We start from the raw sequence: 19054 nt of genomic DNA on the forward strand, positions 1-19054 counted from the left end.
AAGCCAGAAACTTTCTACCTCCAGGCTATACCCCAGCCCTGTTTTTTTTTTTTTATTACTTATTTGGAAACAGGATTTCATTAAGTTGCGGAGAGCCTTACCAAGTAGCTGAGGCTGGGTTCAGACTTGTGCAATCCTCCTGTCTCAGCCTCCCAAGCGCTGGAATTACAACCATGTGCCAACACACGTGGCTTTTATCTTGAGTTTATTTATTTATTTTTTGGGGTGCATTGAAATCATATATCTTATGGGAAAAAAGCTTGTGTAGATATACATGCACACATCATCCCGTTAAAACTTACCCTTTCCCCATCCCCCTTTCTCCCTCCTATCCTTGGCTTAGTGGTTAACATTGATATTTTTTATGTACATCATGTGCTTTAGAGAGTTTCCTTCTTCCCCCTCCCATCCTCTCAGTTAGGTTGCCTTTAGGTAAAAAGTTTAGCTAATTCAAAGCTGAAGTCTTGTGATACAACCTTTCAAATTGTGAGGCTAACATAATAGGGCCCAGTTTACATTCGACCAACTTTTGGAACTTTTACTGGACAGCTCTGGAAACCAACCCAGACTTTTGAGTGTAATGCCACTCCTATGTTAGTCTCCTGGAATTGTTGAGCCGGTGGCCAAGAAAATTATTCTGTAACTTGTTGCTTTTGATTCTGAAGAGGAATGTTGTAGCCAGCACTATATCATACAGACCAATGTTTGGACTCTGCACCCTGTAACTCTTGTAGCTCTAACATAGCCCTTAATCAGCAAATTCTGCTTTTCACAATTGAAAACATAAACATAGAAGATAGGGGAATACACACAAATCAATTAAATTGACTTGAGCTTGCAATGTTGATGCATCATTTAGTTTTGCAGACAGATGTCCTTAATCAGACAGTACAAGAGCTACCTTTGGTTCCCAGAGAAATTTTCTTTAGAGAACTGAATATCAAATACACTTTAGCATTACATTCATTTTAATAGTTATCGATGATACATGGATTTAAAGAGTGCTAACATTCAGTTGTAATTTTCTCAGTAATTTAAACGAGCTTTGTAATTTTTTTCTCTTGAAAGGAGGAAAGAAATATATCAGTGCTGTCACAAATCTTTCATAACTTGATAAGTTCTTCCCCCAAACCCCATGATCCCACAGATCTTTTATTACATTCCACTATGGAGAAAAGGTGAATAGTCATTGAAATAGTTTCTCTGCCAGGATTTGAAAGCTTATACACTGGAAAATGTTCCCAGTGTATGGTAAATGAACTCAAAACTCCCTGGCAATAGGAGGACTAATATGACACTGTGATACATCTAAATTTAGAAACAGGATTAAAAATAGACCTTGGGTTTTCATTTCAAGATCATACACAGAGAGATTCTCATAGTATTATTGAGTATATTATTGAATATAGTATTCCATTCCAGTTGGGTTCCATTCAATACATGGGGCAATTGTTTTATCTATTCATCCTATTAAGACTTTTGAAGATATGTAAGAAAAAAATATGTATTATCATGATTTTCATTATGTGGTACTAAAAATTGACCCCAAGGGCATTCTACCTCTGAGCTATACCCCCAGTCATTTTTTTTTTGTTTTGAAACAGGATCTTACTAGGTTGCTGATAGTCTCCCTAAGTTGCTGACACTGATTTTGAAACCATGGTCCTATTTCTCACCCTCCCAAGTACTCGCCTTACAGGTGTGAACCACCATGTCCTTCTGGAAACTAATATTTATTAAGCATCTACTGTATTTTTGAGATTATGCTGTATGCTTTCTTTTGTATCTAATAATAACAACAATATTAGTAATAGTATTGGCTCATAATTCTTGGACACTTGCTAGGGAAAGCACAATGTGCTAGGTCATTTCTATTCTTACTTATGCTTTTCCTTACCAAAAGCTTGTGAGTTTTGCAAATAAAGATATTGCCATTTACAAAGGTCCAATGACCTCTCAAAAATAGCTGCCACTAAATGGCAAATTGAGATTCACATCTCCTTCTCTGTGTGTGTGTGTGTGTGTGTGTGTGTGTGTGTGTGTGTGTTCTGTCTCTGAAGCTAATACCCTCAAAAATAGTGTCAATGCAAAGTTTTCGAATCAGACTAGGTCATAATGTCTTCATTTGGGAAATTCTGATGGTAATAATACCGATACCAGTATGTTTTATTCTGAAAATTAGTGAATAAATATAAAGTTTTTATAATGGTAGTTTCAGGCACATAACATATAGTGAAGAAATATTATCTACTAGTATTTATCTTTAATGATAAAAATTAGGATTTTGCATTTCAAATTATAGTGATCTTTTCGGTATATTTTATCCTGTTTTTAATACAAAATACAAAAAAGAATATGAAGTTTCTATTATTCTGACTTCCAAATATTTTAATAGCAAAGTTTAAGAGATTTATGCAAAATATTATTTAAGTTAATATTTCTTGGAACCATAACTTTTTATGTAAGATCAGAATGTCATAGATAAGGCATATTAAAAAATAGGCATTAAAAGCTTCCCTCTTTGATCTTTGAAACATTATTTTATTCTCAAAATGTTCATCATTCTAGAGAAGAAAGTTAAACGTAAGACATCCTGTGAAACTCTTTCAGTTGTTCCCTCCATCCAGGTAATATTCAGGAATTCAGATACTACTAAATTTTTAAACCATCCCTCAAATCCTATTGTTTCATATCTTTAATGAGCTGGGGAGATTGTTCCAGTATTTGAAACTTCAGTCTGTTTCTTAATTTATTAGTTATACATTATTTAGTAGAAGCCAGACAAAAGACATTTTGGCAGAAGACCTGTCATTGAAATGGCTGAGTTTCAACCGTTTGATGAAGTACCTTTCTTTAATGCTGAGATCATTTTCAGCTTAAGATAATGATAATAATATGTCCTCTTCCAGACCTTTGTCTCCCAGTAATGGACTGCTGACCACTCCGGAGGTATTTTTGAAACTGATATCACTCAAACTCTCAAAACATCCGTTTTTTTTTGTTTTGTTTTTTTTTTGTTTTGTTTTTTTTGGTGGTACTGGGGTTCCTGGAAGCCCTTCTACCTCTGGGCTACACTCCCAGACCTATTTTATATTTTTGAAACAGGGTCTCTTAAGCCAGCACGGCTGGCTTCGAACCTGCGCGATCCTCCTGTCTCCGCCTCCCAAGCGCGGGAATTACAAGCGTGCACCACCATGCCCGGCTCAAAACATCCGTTTTAATAAAAGTTGACAATTGATAGAAGATTTGGAAGTACACAGACATGTGACCAAATTATTCTAGCAGGATGACTTCATTCTTCTAGGCCAGGAAAAGTGGCCTGTTCATAAGGCTTTTTAGTGATGATTGTGTTTCAAATAGGTCAGCACTAAATGAATTCTTCAATCAATAATTCTTTTCTTTTCTTTTCTTTTAGTTTGTGGTACTGGGGATGGAATTCAGAGGCATTCTACCTTCGAGCTACAACCACAGTCTGATTTTTTATTTTTTATTTGAAACAGGATCTCATTGAGTTGCACAGGGCCTCACTAAGTAGCTGAGGCTTTCAATGAGCCATGATTCTCCTGCCTCAGGCCTCTCAAATGCTGGACTTACAAGCATGTGCCACCATGCCTGGTAATTATAATAAGAGTTACCTTTAAATAGTTTTGTGCTAGCTATAGGAACAGCACAGAAGTCATTAATGATGTTTGTTTGCCAAATATTTCTGATCTCTATCTACTTAGATTTTCTTTTCTGACTTTTTTTTGCTTGGTTTACTCATGTAAGTTTATATGACTATTCCTGTCCCTTGGCATACAAGTTACAGAAGTAACTTGGTTCAATCAGTTCTGGTCCAGAGCATTTAATTATTAGAGTAAGACCCTCATGAACTATCTTTTCTGATGCCACAATGATGGGCAGCAGTCGAGCTTGTAGCTGTACCATCTATAAGCCTGGCCTCTGAAAGACAATAAAGAGCAAAATCTTTAGCCAATCAACCCTGGATATATAGAGCAAGCTGATAAATTAGTATTTATATGTTTTAAGTTTAAAGAAGATGCTTTTTTGTGTATATGTAATAGTTTATAATGGCCTTATTTTCCTGACATTTTTATCAATCTAAGTCCTATTGGGGAAGAACAAGAGGGCATCCAGTGCCTTAAGAAATGATGATGAGGGTTAGGGATATAGCTCGGTGGTCAACTGCTGGCCCAGCATGGGCAATGTCCTGGGTTTGAATCCCAACACTGAAAAAATAATGATGACAGAGGGAAAGAAAATATTAGCAGTAGGTTCTAAGCAGAAGTGGCTTTAGTATAAAGTTAATAAAGCTTAAGATTCAGTTACCAGTGAGGATTGTTCACATTCCTAATTTGGTATTCATAAATTTTAATTACCTTTTTCTAAAACATTTCCCAAATCATATATACTTGAGGTCCCACTAAGTTTGGCTTAGCTACTAGCTCCAATGTTTTTTGGACAGTCTAGGAACAACACACTTCCTCCTACAACTCCCAATATTAAGTAATAGGGCAATCATCAGTTCATTGAGAATGATAAATATATTTTCCAGTTGATATTTTCATAGAGAAATTTTCTATTATATGCTCTAGGTGAGAAACAATGAACAATATAATAAAGTATAAACCCTGGGAAATTATGTTACAATAAGGCAATATGTCACAGATTTATGCAGCATTATTCTCCCCATAGGGTTTCTTTATATAAACGGCAAGGGCATGCAATTAAAGCATAGTACTTCACATACTGTTTTGTTTGTTTACAGAAGACACAAAAGGTCCCTGGAATAAAGGTTCCAGGAGAATTTGTAATGGAGTAGAGGGTAGAAATGAACACCAAACTTAAAGAGGTTGAGAGCGTGAACTAGAGATGAGTTAAAAGAACAAGTACATGTGTACAGAAAAAACATATCAAGCCACAGAGGAGTAGAAAGATGAAACATCCTTTGCAACTGCAAGATTCAATAACTTGTGTCGAATTTTCCATTGCCATCATGCATAAAATTAGAGCAATAAAATTAAAGCATTATTAGCAATGAGGAAACTGGATTTTCAATGCAACTAACTGACAAGATGATATGAAGGTAATTGGTCATGAGAATGTTTAGCATTAGTAATGGATTGTCTGTTTTAAAAATTGCTTTACCATAATTAAATTACAAAAGGCACTGTTTTATTGCAGTACATTTCTATATGCCATTTAAAGAAAACATAGCTATTTAAAACAAAATAAAAATAATATTTCCCAATAAAAAGGTTGCAACTGGGGTTTGTTCGCTCCTCTGTCATGGGCACGGACACATGCCAGTCTCTCAATAGATTATTTTTTAGTAAATAAAAAAAGCACACATTGCCAGTAGTAGTTGTGCACTCCTGTGATCCTAGTACTTGGGACAATGAGAAAGTAGGATTGCGGGCTTAAAACCAGCCTGAGTAACTTAACGGGTCCCTCAACCACTTATTGAGACTTCGTTTCAAAATAAAATATAATGTAGGGGTAGATCTAGCTCAGAGGTAAGATGCTCCTGAGTTCAATTACCAGAACCACAAAAATAAAAACAGAAAAGCATGCATAACATACAAGAAACTCTAGAAAATTTTTAAGTATTATTTTTGTCATAAGAGGCACAATATGGGTATAATGTGCTTAATCAAACACAGTGATTATTAAAAAGGACTCACAAAATAAATTATATATGTAATAAAAATCACCACATCACCTTATGAATTTAAAATATCTCAAACTATTAGATAATCATTAGTAAGCCTAAATTATAAAAACAATGATTTGCACAAAAATAGAAGGTGATTTCACTTGTTTAAGTCACTTTCAAGAACAATCCAGGGAAGTTTATAATTTGCTTTCACCTTCTTATGTGGCAAGTAAAACTATTTAGATACTCATTAACTTCCAAATACACACTAAAATTGGGGACAACATTTTTTAAAAAGAATTAATGGCTGAGGGTTCTAATGTTTGGGCCCTTCATCAAAGGCTTCAGTTGAGAAACTCTGGAGTTGTCTTTCTTGACTTTTTTTTTCTCTGTATTTGTAGACTTCCTAAGTAAAATTTTGAATGGTATGATACACGAGGATCATGGTTTTCGAACAGCCTCAGCTACTTAGTAAGGCCCTTTGCAACTCAATGAGACCTAGTTTGAAAATAAAGAATAAAAATAGGAATGGGGGTGTCACTCAGAGGTAGAACTTCTCAGGGTTTCATCCCTAGTACTGAAAAATTTTTAAAAAATTGAGGAAAGAATAAAGTTACTTCAGAAGCATGTATGAAAAACACCCATATTCTTTTCTGCTTGCAGTGATTGATGTTTATATACTTCTTGCATGGTTTCGTTTGCTTAAATGTTTCCTGAAAGAGCCAATTTTATATCCTCTCTAACCATCATGGAACAAACAAAAGGTAGAGTTAGGCCATTTAGGATGAATCAACAGAGAAATTCAGAAGCATGTAGTTAGAATAATTATTTTCCATTTATGCTCTTAAGCTATCAGAACTTACTAGTCCAGTTACCCTTTGTCCTTTGGAATCAGCAAAAACCTATAGATGATACACCAAGAAAGAGAAAGATGAAAAATTTTTTATTTTTATATTTTTCTTACTGATTAAAACAATCAACATATCACCCAGGTCAGCCATTTGAACCTTTGAATTGGGTTCCTTCAGAAACGAATTGACTTTTTACTTAAATGTCTTGTATGTGTTCATTAATTGCCTATACTTTTCTAATTTTGAGCTATGACATAATCTTTAAGTTATGTAAGTAAAGCATGTCTGTTCTTGTCTATCACATAATTAAAACTTTGGAACACATTTTATGATGGGATTTATAATCCCCCATTATTTTAAGGAAAATTATAGATGATGGGAACGAGAATATGCAATAACAAGAGGATTTGCTATATTTGACATAAAATGTTTCTGCCTTAAAGCAGAAATAGAAAGAGCTACAAATGCATCATTTTGTATATTATTGGGACAGATTTAGTAAGTCTTACAGGGTAAGATCAGACTCTTAAAAAGAATTATCATCTAAAGTAAAGTAAAGCACTACTTAGGTGCAAAGAAAAGGTCATAAAAACACAAGAGAAAGCATAGATGGGGCAGGAAGTGCACACACTAGAAATAATCTAGGGGCTAAAAATAGGCACTTTTCTGAAGCAAATACAGAATTAATCAAAAGAGTGACATCTAATTACAGGAAAGTCCTGGGTTAACAAATATGAAGGCCTTAAAAAAAAAAAGAAAATTAACAGTTAATCTGAAAGGGTTAAACCTAGCCATGATTATCTTAGAAATTGAAATGGAAATGTTCTTTCCTGGCCTTAATGAATCAACTCTAAAGTCCAAAGCTGTTATGGACCAAGGACAAAGGCAATTCAATAAAGCTGCATAGATTTTTCTCATCCCACTTGTCTGAGAATCATATGTAATTATATAGCTGGAAATGAGTTTAGAAATAATCCAGGCCAACTCCTTTATTTCAAAGATAAGAAAACTGAGACATGGAGTTATTACTAACTTTGAGACACTGTGTTAATAAGCAGGATATTTCAGGTTGGAATCTAAGAGTGCTGCTACTTGGTACAGTGTTCTCTGGTTCAAACAGATAGCTGAATCACATGCACAGAAAAATTTGGATGGTTTTTCTCATATTAGGAAGGTAATTTAGAGTTTGGTAGTGTATGCTTATAATCTCAGCATTTGGGAGGCTGAGACAGGAGGATCGCGGTGTGAGGACAACCTCGGCTACTTAGTGAGGCCCTTTGCAACTCAGTGAGACCCTGTTTCAAAATAAAGAATAAGGCCGGGCATGGTGGCACACGCTTGTAATCCCCGCGCTTGGGAGGCGGAGACAGGAGGATCATGCTGGTTCGAAGCCAGCCGTGCTGGCTTAAGAGACCCTGTTTCCAAAAATGAAATAGGTCTGGGAGTGTAGCCCGGAGGTAGAAGGGCTTCCAGGAACCCCAGTACCGCCAAAACAAATAAAAAATAAAAAATAAAGAATAAAAAATTGGGCTTGGGATGTAGCTTGGAGGTAGAATCCCTGGTTTCCATTCCTAGTACGGCACACACACACACACACACAAAAAAAAAAAAAAAAAAAGAAAAAAAAGAAAAAAGAAAAAAGAAAAGAAAATTCAAGTCAGGCATGATAATTCACACTTGTAATCCCAACATTCAGGAGACTGAGACAGGAGGATTGTGGTTCGTGTCCAGCCTCAGCTACTTAGTGAGGCCCTTTGCAATTCAGTGAGACCCTCTTTCAAAATAAAGAATAAAAAATAGGACTGGGGGTGTAACTTGGAGGTAGAATGCCCCTGGGTTTTATACCCAGAACCACACACTAAAAAAGGTATGTATTTCTAGGTGTATGTGTGTTTGTGTGTGTGCGCGTATGTTTGTGTATTTGTGTTCATGCATGTGCAAGAAAGCATGTTCAAAAGCAAGTGTTGACGTTTTATATTCTGAAGGTCCAAATAAGTTGTTAACAGCACACTCTAACCACAACAGGCCAGCTTTTCTTATATGTGTCCTTCCTAATTTTGGTGCATGTATTTGGAAGTGGTCAGAAGAAATCTGTCCAAAATATCTCCTCAGATCACCCTTTCACTGATCTAGCAATGCATTTCAGCCTTGTATGATGTGTGTGTGTGGTGGTGGGGGGGGTTCTGGGGATTGAGCCCAGGTGCATTTTACCTTTGTGCTCACTCCTAGGCCTATATTATTTTTATTTTGAAATAGGGTTTCTCTCGTTTGATGAGAATCTCACTACTTGTTGAGGCAGTTCTTGAACTTGAAATCCTCCTGTCTCAACCTTCCAAGTACTCAGATTACAAGCATGTGCCACCAAGTCCAGTTTATACAGTATTCTTTTAGTCTCTTATTGTGTTCTACTCTCTTTATTTTGTTTGCTATCTGTGGACGCTTTCCTATTTGTCCTTTTGTGTCCCATATGTCATTTTGCTAAATCGATTTATGTTTTCCTTTTATTTAAAAATTTGGTCAAGATGAGGATGCAGAAAAACTAATATATTGCTAAGATTTTATGATAAAGTATCAATCACAGAAAGGCATAACTGCTAGAGAATGTTTTGTTCATTTTTAAGCAGAGATAGCAAGAGGAATAAAGGGAAGGTTAAGTTTAGGCTTAATCTAAAGATCCAAAGGCCTGGCTTCTAACCAACATATTTACTTAGAAAGCCAAATTTAAAATTGAAGGATGAATTCAAATTTGGAAACAAAGATGTTGGTTCTTTTAAATTTTTCCTATTTTGGAAATATAATAACTTCTTGATACAATGAAAAGATTATCAACTCCTGATCTGAATGCAAAGGTTGGCCTTACTCATTTTATCTAAAGTCAGAAAGGTCTCTTATCTTTTGTCAAGCTAAGTTACTTTGTTTGAAAAGAAGTAATATGCTTTCAGACAACATCATTTACTCGTGTCTAGAACATACTCCTTCCTGAGGCAGACCCTTAGTAGCTAAAACAATATATTTCTATCCTGGCCTTTATGTCTCTTCCAAGAGCAAGCTATCAATACCTGATCCAATCTGCCAAGGCCTTGGGCCTTTATCCCATTTTCCATGAACTCTGGTGGTACATAAGAAAAATCTATGAAAATTTTGGTTCCTATCGCCAGTCTTGATAGCTTGAGTAGTTGTGGTGATAAATTTCAGAAGCCAGATGACTAACTCTTATGTTAGACATGGGTTTTCTTAGAAAGGAGTCTAGTAGAATCTTAGTGGTGTTATATCTACTTTTGGACTCAATGTTGGCCCAAATCTTCTGCCTATTTCTCCATGGATCTTTAATTTTTTTTTATCCTTTAATTCCTGCTAAGTCATCCTACTTTGCCATGGCTCTTTTGGGAGGAATTTATCTGTTGAAATGCACCTGGCTATTGACAAAGCTGTTTCTCTTCACTGTCTACTGGATACTATTTTTAACTTAAACTAAGCTATTTCTAAATTCACTTATCACCATTTGGACCTGATCTACATAGAGTAAATGAGTACCATGTGGAAATCACATCAAGCTAACAAGCACAATGGGAAAAATAGTGAAATTTCATTTTGAAATATTCTGTGATCCTTTTATGTTTTGTTTTGTCCTGATTTTAGAAGTACCATTCCACCATTTGTACTCAGAATGGTCTGTCTATTTTTAAGAGTACTCTTTACAATTGGGGTGCATAATATAAAAAGATGGGTGGAATTCATACTTCAATTTTAAAGTCAAAATTATATTTTCTGATTTGTTCAGGGAGAATTATCTTTTCTAACTTGCTGGGGGAGAATTTATTCATGGGAATGCAACGGAGCTTGGTTCTCTAATGTCAAAAACCTCCACTTTTCATTTTCTTGTTACTTGATGAAATATAATTTCCTGAATTCATTCCCTTAGTAGTCTGTGATGTAATGATACTGATTTGGGGACAAAAAAGTATTTTATAAAATCTTAATTATAAGTTAATTCTTGAAATTGATCATTGCCTTTATGTTAAAGAAAAACATGTAATTTTACCTCAACTGACACTCCCACACATAGACATCAAATCCAAGCAAAATTGGGGGGAAAAATCTGCCAGAGGAGTCTGAAAAAAAAATGAAGCTATTTTAAAACTGTGTACTGTAGTACAAAGCCGATGGAAAAGCTATATTTAAATTTACTTCTGTTGCCTTGCTTACATATCAGTTGCTATACTGAGAACAATACTTTGGGGAAAAAAAGTTTGTGCTTTCTTTTGCTTGCAGATTGCGTACCTTCATAAATTCATCAAAATTTCCCTATAGGTACCAGATATCTTCTTAAACTTCATAGCTTTAATTGTTGAAAAGGTTTTATTTTTTTCTTATGTTTAGGCCAAAACCTGCTTTTCTGAGTATCTACTCATTGATAGAGGGTAATAAAAAAAATATTCTGGAATTAGCAAAGGGGGGCATTACATAATCTTTGGGAATGTAGACAAGTTTCCTGATAGTCTTGAGTCTTGCTTTCCTTATGAGTAAAAGAGAATAGTAGCAATCATATCATGACTGAATGAAGAATATAATGAGTTCCATATATGTCAGTTCATTTCCTGGTACTCCTTTTTTTCCCTTTCCTCAGTGATTATCTGGTATTATTGAAGAGACATGATAGAAATTGTTGAAACAATAAGCAATACATCAATATATAATTGAGCATTTAATTGCTACTATATCTAAATACACTTTTGATTTGTGGTACATATTATAGTATGCACTATGCTATACTTGTGAATTTATTTCAGAATTTAGTCTATGCAAAAACACCATAATACTTTCTTTGCAATCCTTCCCTGCCTTCTCTTTGTGGCCATTCTTGTTAGCCACTTACCATTCTCTTACACATCCAATCAGGTGCCAATTACTGACTCTATAGGAGTTTCATTTTACTTTTCACTCCATAATTTCTTTTCTACTTCCTGCTCTAGTCTAGGCTCTCATTAATTATTTTCTGGACTAAAGGATTCCACTTTCAACTAGTGATTTGTCACGAGTTATGTCCTTCTTTAATTCATTCTATAAGCTCTATCTGCCTTAATCTTCTTAAGTATAGCTCTGATTAGGGAACTGCCTTGCTCAAATACTCTCAACAAGTCCACACTTCTCAAAAGATGAAGGCCATGCCTCCTTCCAGGGAAATCAGTATTGCTTGTGAGCAAGCCTCACCTGAGTCCTGCCTCATGTCTCACTCTCCTGCCTGGCAAACCTCCAACCCTGCTATGTTGATATTTGCTCCTTTCCCTCCATATTTTTCAGCTCTTCACTTTGTACAGCACTTAACTATTTGTTCCTAAGTGTCCATTGAACCATTGTCCATCTTTTTTTTTATAGAATTTAACTTTTTTTTTTTTTTTTGGTGGTACTGGGGTTCCTGGAAACCCTTCTACCTCTGGGCTACACTTCCAGACCTATATTTATATTTTTATTTGGAAACAGGTTCTCTTAAGCCAGCGGCCTCCCAAGCATGAGGGTTATAAGTGTGCACCACCACGCCCAGCAGAATTTAAGATTTTTAAATACATCTTAGATGCCATCTATACATTAGGGGTGTGTGTGTGTGTGTGTGTGTGTGTGTGTGTGTGTGTGTGTTACTTGATTGAAGTCTGGACTTTCTATTGCTGAGATACATCTTCAGCCCTTTTCAATTTTTATTTTGAAACAGGTTCTCACAAGGTTGCTGAGAATCTCATTAAGTTACCAAAACTAGTCTCAAACTGGTGATCCTTTTATCTCAGCCTCCCAAGTGCTGGGATTAAATGTGTGCTGCCACCTAGGCACATTAGGCATTCTTGTCTGTCCTTAACTAAAATATACCACACTTCTTTCTGTGATTCTACAGCCCGTTTTGACCATATTACAATACTCATGTACTTTTCTCTGCTTGCATGAACATCTTCAATCTCCTCAACTATATTCTAAACTGCTTTGGAGAGGTCTATAGTTTTGGTACTGTGGGCAGCAGGGTTTTACACATGGAAATACAGAATACTTCTCTGGAAAACTCATGAATACCACAGCAAGGTTGGTTTCATATAGGTGGATGGTCTTTGAGTGTGGGCAGAAGAGAACTTAAGTATGTGTTATAGAAGATGATTATCCTGAGTGAGGATTTGCCTTGTAGATACAGTTAGAAAATACATTCAGACAGTTATAAAAATGTCATTATAGAGTTCATGAACTTAAAAAAAATTAACACCAAACTAAACAGACACTTCACAAAAAAAGAAATACAAGTGGCTAATAAATACAAGAAAAAATGTTCAATATCATTAGCAATTAGAGAGATGAAGATCAGAATTACACTGAGATTCCATCTGACCCCAATTAGAAAGGAAATCATTAGCCGGGTGCGGTGGCATATGCTTGTCATCCCAGTACTTGGGAAGCTGAGACAGGAGGATCACAGGTGTGCAGCAAGCCTCAACTATTTAGGGAGGCCCTCTGCAACTTTAAAAAAAATAAAAAATAAAAAATAGGGCTAGGGATGTAGATCAGGTAGAATGTCCCTGGGTTCAATCCCCAGTACAGTTAAAACAAAAAGAAAGAAAGAAAGAAAGAAAGAAAGAAAGAAAGAAAGAAAGAAAGAAAGAAAGAAAGAAAGAAAAAGAAAGGCAATTATAAAAATTATGAACAATAATAAATGCTGGTGAGGATGTGAGAAATAGTAACATAATGGACATATGAAAAACATATGTCCATTTCATAATGGACATATGAAAAAATTTATTTTCTAAAAGTGATAAATTATAAAACACATTTTTTTTGGTCAGGAGCCAGGATACCTGGGTTCTAGCCACAGTTTAACTTCTGTTACTTTGGGATTTTAATAATAATTTTATAAGCCTCAGTTGCTAGTTCATTAAGTTGACAGATAAGACTCAATGATTTCTAGTCTCTTCATGCTTTAAAATTCTTTGCCTATAAAGAAATAATGGATACTTCCTTATTTTTGAGCAATTAGTAGCATATAAAAACTGTACTCAAGGAAGATATAAAAAGATCAAAGAGAAAAAAACATTGGAAATACAAAATTTTAGCAACTTTATTATTTCATATAAGTAAAATAATTTATGCAGAAATCTGTAATCAAATAAAGTGATACAGTATATTGTATCTATAGTCTCACTTTTTTTCAGTCTATCATTTACTGTTTGAATGATGAAAATCCTTCTTAATATAGAAACATAATGGTCTTGACAGGGTCAGAACTGTTATGCAGACCCACACTTAAACCATTCCATACAAATGAGATTCTACTTTGATTTTAAGTACCTCAAGGCAAATAGCACAGTCTTTTCCTGGCTCAAATAAATCCAATTACTTCTAATGACCCTGTTACAGTTTATTATCTGTGATCCAGGTGCATTTGCTGAAGTTTAAAGTCAAATTTTATATTATTTTATGTGAACTCATGGACAAAATGAATGAAAATTATTGAGACTTTTTCACACATCATTTTTTTTATTTGAATATTTACTGAGTGCCTACTAGGCTCTCACAGATGATTAAAATAACCTTCAATCTAGAGGAACTTACAAGAAACATGCAAAACATGCAAAACAGACTGAACTTATGAAAAGTAAGAACAGCTCTTGACACAGGACAGATAATCAATAAGTGAGGATTGACATATCAAACAACACAGAAGTTAGATTATTAAATACCACCAGGGAGAGGTGGAAAAAGCAATGAAACTTAATGTCTTAGGGTTATAAGAAAGCACTGGTGGGAAAAGCTGTATTTAGGCCTTGAAATTATTGGGAGAAACAAATGTTGGGAAGGTCAAGCAAAGTTAGAGAAACAGAAGAGGAAGTTGCTTCAACAGGAAACAGCTAGATAAAATTTAAAAGGTGGAAGAGCCTAGGGCAAATTTGGAAACCAGAAAATGCCTAATTTGGCTGGAGGGTAGGAAGATAGTGGAGGATAAAGTTAGAAAAGTAAATAAGGGGTATAAAGTACTTCACTCTGTGAATAAATTTGGAATCACTGAAGATTATTAAGTAGCAAAGCACTCCATAGTATCTTTGCTTTCCCTTTCAGCCTATACACTTATATTACTTAGGGCTGTTAAGTGTTATTCTTAAATAACATATTCAATACTAAGACACTAAAAATCCAAAACAAAACCTGGATACACTAGCTTTTTCATTTATCATTATTCTGGGCAGCAATGTCAAGAACCATGGATGGGGGGAGAGGGAAAATCTAAAGCACATGATGTATTTAAACAAAAATATCAAAGTCAAGTCACTAAGCCAAGCAAGGGAAGGAGGGAGGAGGAGGGGCTGGGGCCGGAATTAGATAAGGGATAATTGAGTGATGTGTGCATGTATTTGTCCACCATCTTTTATCCCATCAAGATGTATGAGTACAATGCACCAATAAAAATTTTAAAAGAATTAGATAAGGGATAATTGAGTGATGTGTGCATGTATTTGTCCACCATCTTTTATCCCATCAAGATGTATGAGTACAATGCACCAATAAAAATTTTAAAAGAATCACATGAATCATTTATGGAAATCCTCAGCCTTTAAAAAGGTATTGAAAGAAGTATCTGCATGGGGTGATCGTGTCAAAATAGTGTTTTAGGCTTCACATTGCTACATATTTGACTTTCTATTGACATTAGATTTACTATCATTAAAAAAGCACGTCTACATAGCACAATTTTATAGTAGAGCTTCATATAAATCATAATAGAAAAGTGTTTCTCTTTTGCACATAAGAAAAATTTAGATTCTTATTCCTGACTCCTATTCACCCTAATGTTATACTAGGGGAAAAAAATGTTATTTGCAGTCACCAAGAGTAAATGGTACATTCTTCAAACAATTTCATTAATAAGTGATTGAATATTTCAAGTGATATATTCATACTTATTTGATTTTTTCTGGGAGTTATAAATACACTTATATGTTAACAATAGAATTAAATATAAAATATGTATTTAATCTAAACTCTTAGTATGAATGGACTTAAATTGTGGCTAGATTTTTAACTTTTAACTATTAATAAAAGTGAATTTTCCCTTAGTAATAAAGGGGTTATCCCTGAATGTATTCAAATACATTTATGACAGTTTTTTTTTTTTTTTTGGTATATGTGTGTGTGGTACTGGGGATTAAATTCAGGAGCATTCTTCTCTGAGCAACACCCTAACCTGATTTTGTTTTTTAGGTTGAAACAGGGTCTTGCTAAGTTGCCATGGCTGGTCTTGAACCAGCTCTCCTCTGTCTCAGTCTCCCAAATACTGAGATTACAAGCATATGCCACCATACTGGGCTCATTTATGACATTTAAAGTAATGAATATCTAATACTGTGGAAATATTGAATTTTATTGTTTCTAATTCCTCATTCTTTCTTTGTTACAGAATTTTCCACCATGATGGTTCATCTGGATTTTCAATTCCATTGGATTATGAAACACCTAAGATTATGTGACATTGAATGTGCTGATGAGATGACTGGCTTATGTAAAGGCTGAAAAAGGGGAAGTCCTAAAGCTGCATGTAAACAGCACTGTTCTGATGGCATAGAACTTGGTAAAAAGAAGAAAGCCATGGGAAAGCATGTTTTGCCTGGCATATAAGCCTTCAGTTCTTTGAACTGGACTTTCAAAATAATTTCTTTCTTTTTTTGTGTGTGACACTTGGGATGGAACCCAAAGGTGGGACTTTCTGCCTCCAGGCTATACTTCCAGGTCTATTTTATATTTTATGTGGAAACAGGATCTCACTGAGTTCCTGATAGCCTCACTAAATAGCCGAGGCTGGCTTTGAACATACACGATCCTCTTATCTCAACCTCCCAAGTACTGTGATTACAAATGTGCACCAACATGCCCGGCTCACCATTATTACTCTGAGAATTTCCTGGCCTGACTTGGATTTGGACTGCATTATTGGTCACTACTATTTTGAAACTCTAGCTCTTGACCTGTGTGACTGGATGCTGGTTTCTCCAGCTCTCCACGTGCTGTCTGCCAACTGGGACTACACTGCTTTGGACTATAAACTGATTTGATAATTCCCCTCTTACCATGTACACATCCTGTGAGTTCTATTACTCTAGGAAACCATAACTAATACATCTACCTATGTCCTTTGCCAAGTAACTTCATTCTATTTCATTCCTAGTAGAATATGTTGAGTGTATTTTCCTACAACATTGAAGTTGGGCTTGGCCATGTGACCGGCTATTGCCAATGAATTGTGAGCAGCCAGAACATGAGCATGGCTTTAAATGTGCCAGTGTGATTAGACATGAGCTCTTGTATTTTTGCTATCAGCCATGAGAGGAATATGCTCTGAGTAGCATTTGGTCCCAGAATGATGAAAACAGATGGAACAGATTTGAACTCAAATGTGGACCTAGAGTTAAGTCAAGCCTAATTCAAGCTCAGTTAAGTCCAGCTGAGATGAAATGTTTCACAGCTGACCGACAAACTGAGTGGGAAAAAATATTGATGTTCATTTTGGTAAGCCATTGAAATTTTTAGTATTATTCATTATCCATTATAATTATAGCTATCATTGACTAATATATAACACACATATAATTGACTAATATATATGACATTTACATATAACATATGTGTATATTTATAAACTTTTGATAGATGCATATTTCCCAAATAATGATAAATAATAAATGAAAAGTGTTAAACTGTGGGATTTGTTATAATAAATGTTAATTATATGTTCCAACACAAATATGTATCAATAATAATGATTAGATTTTTGGTGACTAATAATAGTCTCCATTAGAAACTTTTTAGATGTGTGAAGCCTATAAGAAAGTTCAAATAAAAAAATTAGGCTATACCATTTTCATATAGAAAAGGTTTAAATATTGGAAAGATTTCACTCCACAAACTAACATTTTGTATATTTCTCTCTGTTATCTGAAAGGGCAGAATTAAAAATGACTTTCCTATTTAGATCGTCCATTACTTGCACATTGTAATATCTTTACAGTTTAGTTATAAGGGACCATAATGTAGAAAATAAATTACCTTTGGTCTACTGGGGACTTAGCTCAAGAGGCTAAAAGATACAACTCTATGCAAAAATTTTTGAACTTTATATGCAAATGCTTGATAGGAAAAAGTTCCAGTGTGATATGATGATATCTTTAGGAATTTCAGGTGTAATGAAATAAATTCCTCAATTTAAATGATATCTATACTATTCAAATAGACTCTTTTGTATTTTTTCAGCATGAATATATGTATTTAAGCTTGTATAATTGTACAGTGAATATTTTCATCTCAGATGTCAGAGACATCTTGTCAAAAGCTAAACTATGAGTAGGTGGATGAAAATAATACTTTGCTTCATAAACAAGTTAACCTACTTTATTTGGCCTACTTTTTATAAAAAGCAATTTCATTTTATAGGTAAGAAAGAACTTGTTGAATAATTAACTTTATAAAATATTATTCCACTGCAAGATGGGAAAAAACAAGAGATATTGAGACTAAAAACATTTTCTACATGTTTGTCTATCAATTGCATAATAGACTCTTCAAGTTGATATTCTGTTGTTAAGTATCTATAATTTTGATTTCTGTTTCAGGATAAAAATATTTTTGAGTGTTCTCTTACATTCTTTTTTGGGGGGTGGTACTGGACATTGAACCCATGGGTATTCTACCTCCAAGCAACACCTCTAGCCATATTTTTTATTCTTTATTTTGAAACAGAATCTCATTAAGTTGTAGGGTGCCTCACTAAGTAGATGAGACTGGTCTCAAACCTGTGATCTTTCTGTCTCAGCCTCCCAAATTCTGGGATTACAAGCATGCACCATCATGCCCAGGTCTTCTAGTTGATTACAAATAGAAGATTTTATTTGCTCAGGTTTCCACATTAAAGTTTAGGTTATTACATAGAACTGATTTAGTAAAGTATATATTTAGCAAGCTGTTTAATTCTTGGATGGAAAATAATTATATCTATCATTCTTATTTTCTAGTTTGTATTGTTTTCTCAGATTTTAAACATCACTGTTTACTTTTTCTTTTTCAAGGGTCATAATAAGTTACTTCTCTTATGTTCCAATTAAACAATTTTATTAATTTTGTAATAATTTACATGTTTTTATAAATGTGGGTGCACCCATATTTGGAGCATTAATTTACTATCATTATATCTTCTTGATGGATTGTTCCTTTTAATAAAAGGAAATGCCCTGCTTTGTCTCTTCTTATGTGTTTTAGCTTAAAGTCTGTTTTGTTGGATATCAGCATTGCTACCCTTGCCCGTTTTTGGTGTCCATTAGCATGATATATCTTTTATCATCCTTTCGCTTTCAGTCTATAAATATCTTTGGCTATAAGGTGAGTTTCTTGCAAACAGCATATATTTGGATATACATATATATATATATATATATATATATATATATATATATATATATATTTGTACTGGGGTTCCTGGAAGCCCTTCTACCTCTGGGCTACACTCCCAGACCCATTTCTATATTTTTATTTGGAA

Source organism: Muscardinus avellanarius (assembly GCF_963383645.1).
Source record: "Muscardinus avellanarius genome assembly, chromosome: 5".
Taxonomy (NCBI): domain Eukaryota; kingdom Metazoa; phylum Chordata; class Mammalia; order Rodentia; family Gliridae; genus Muscardinus; species Muscardinus avellanarius.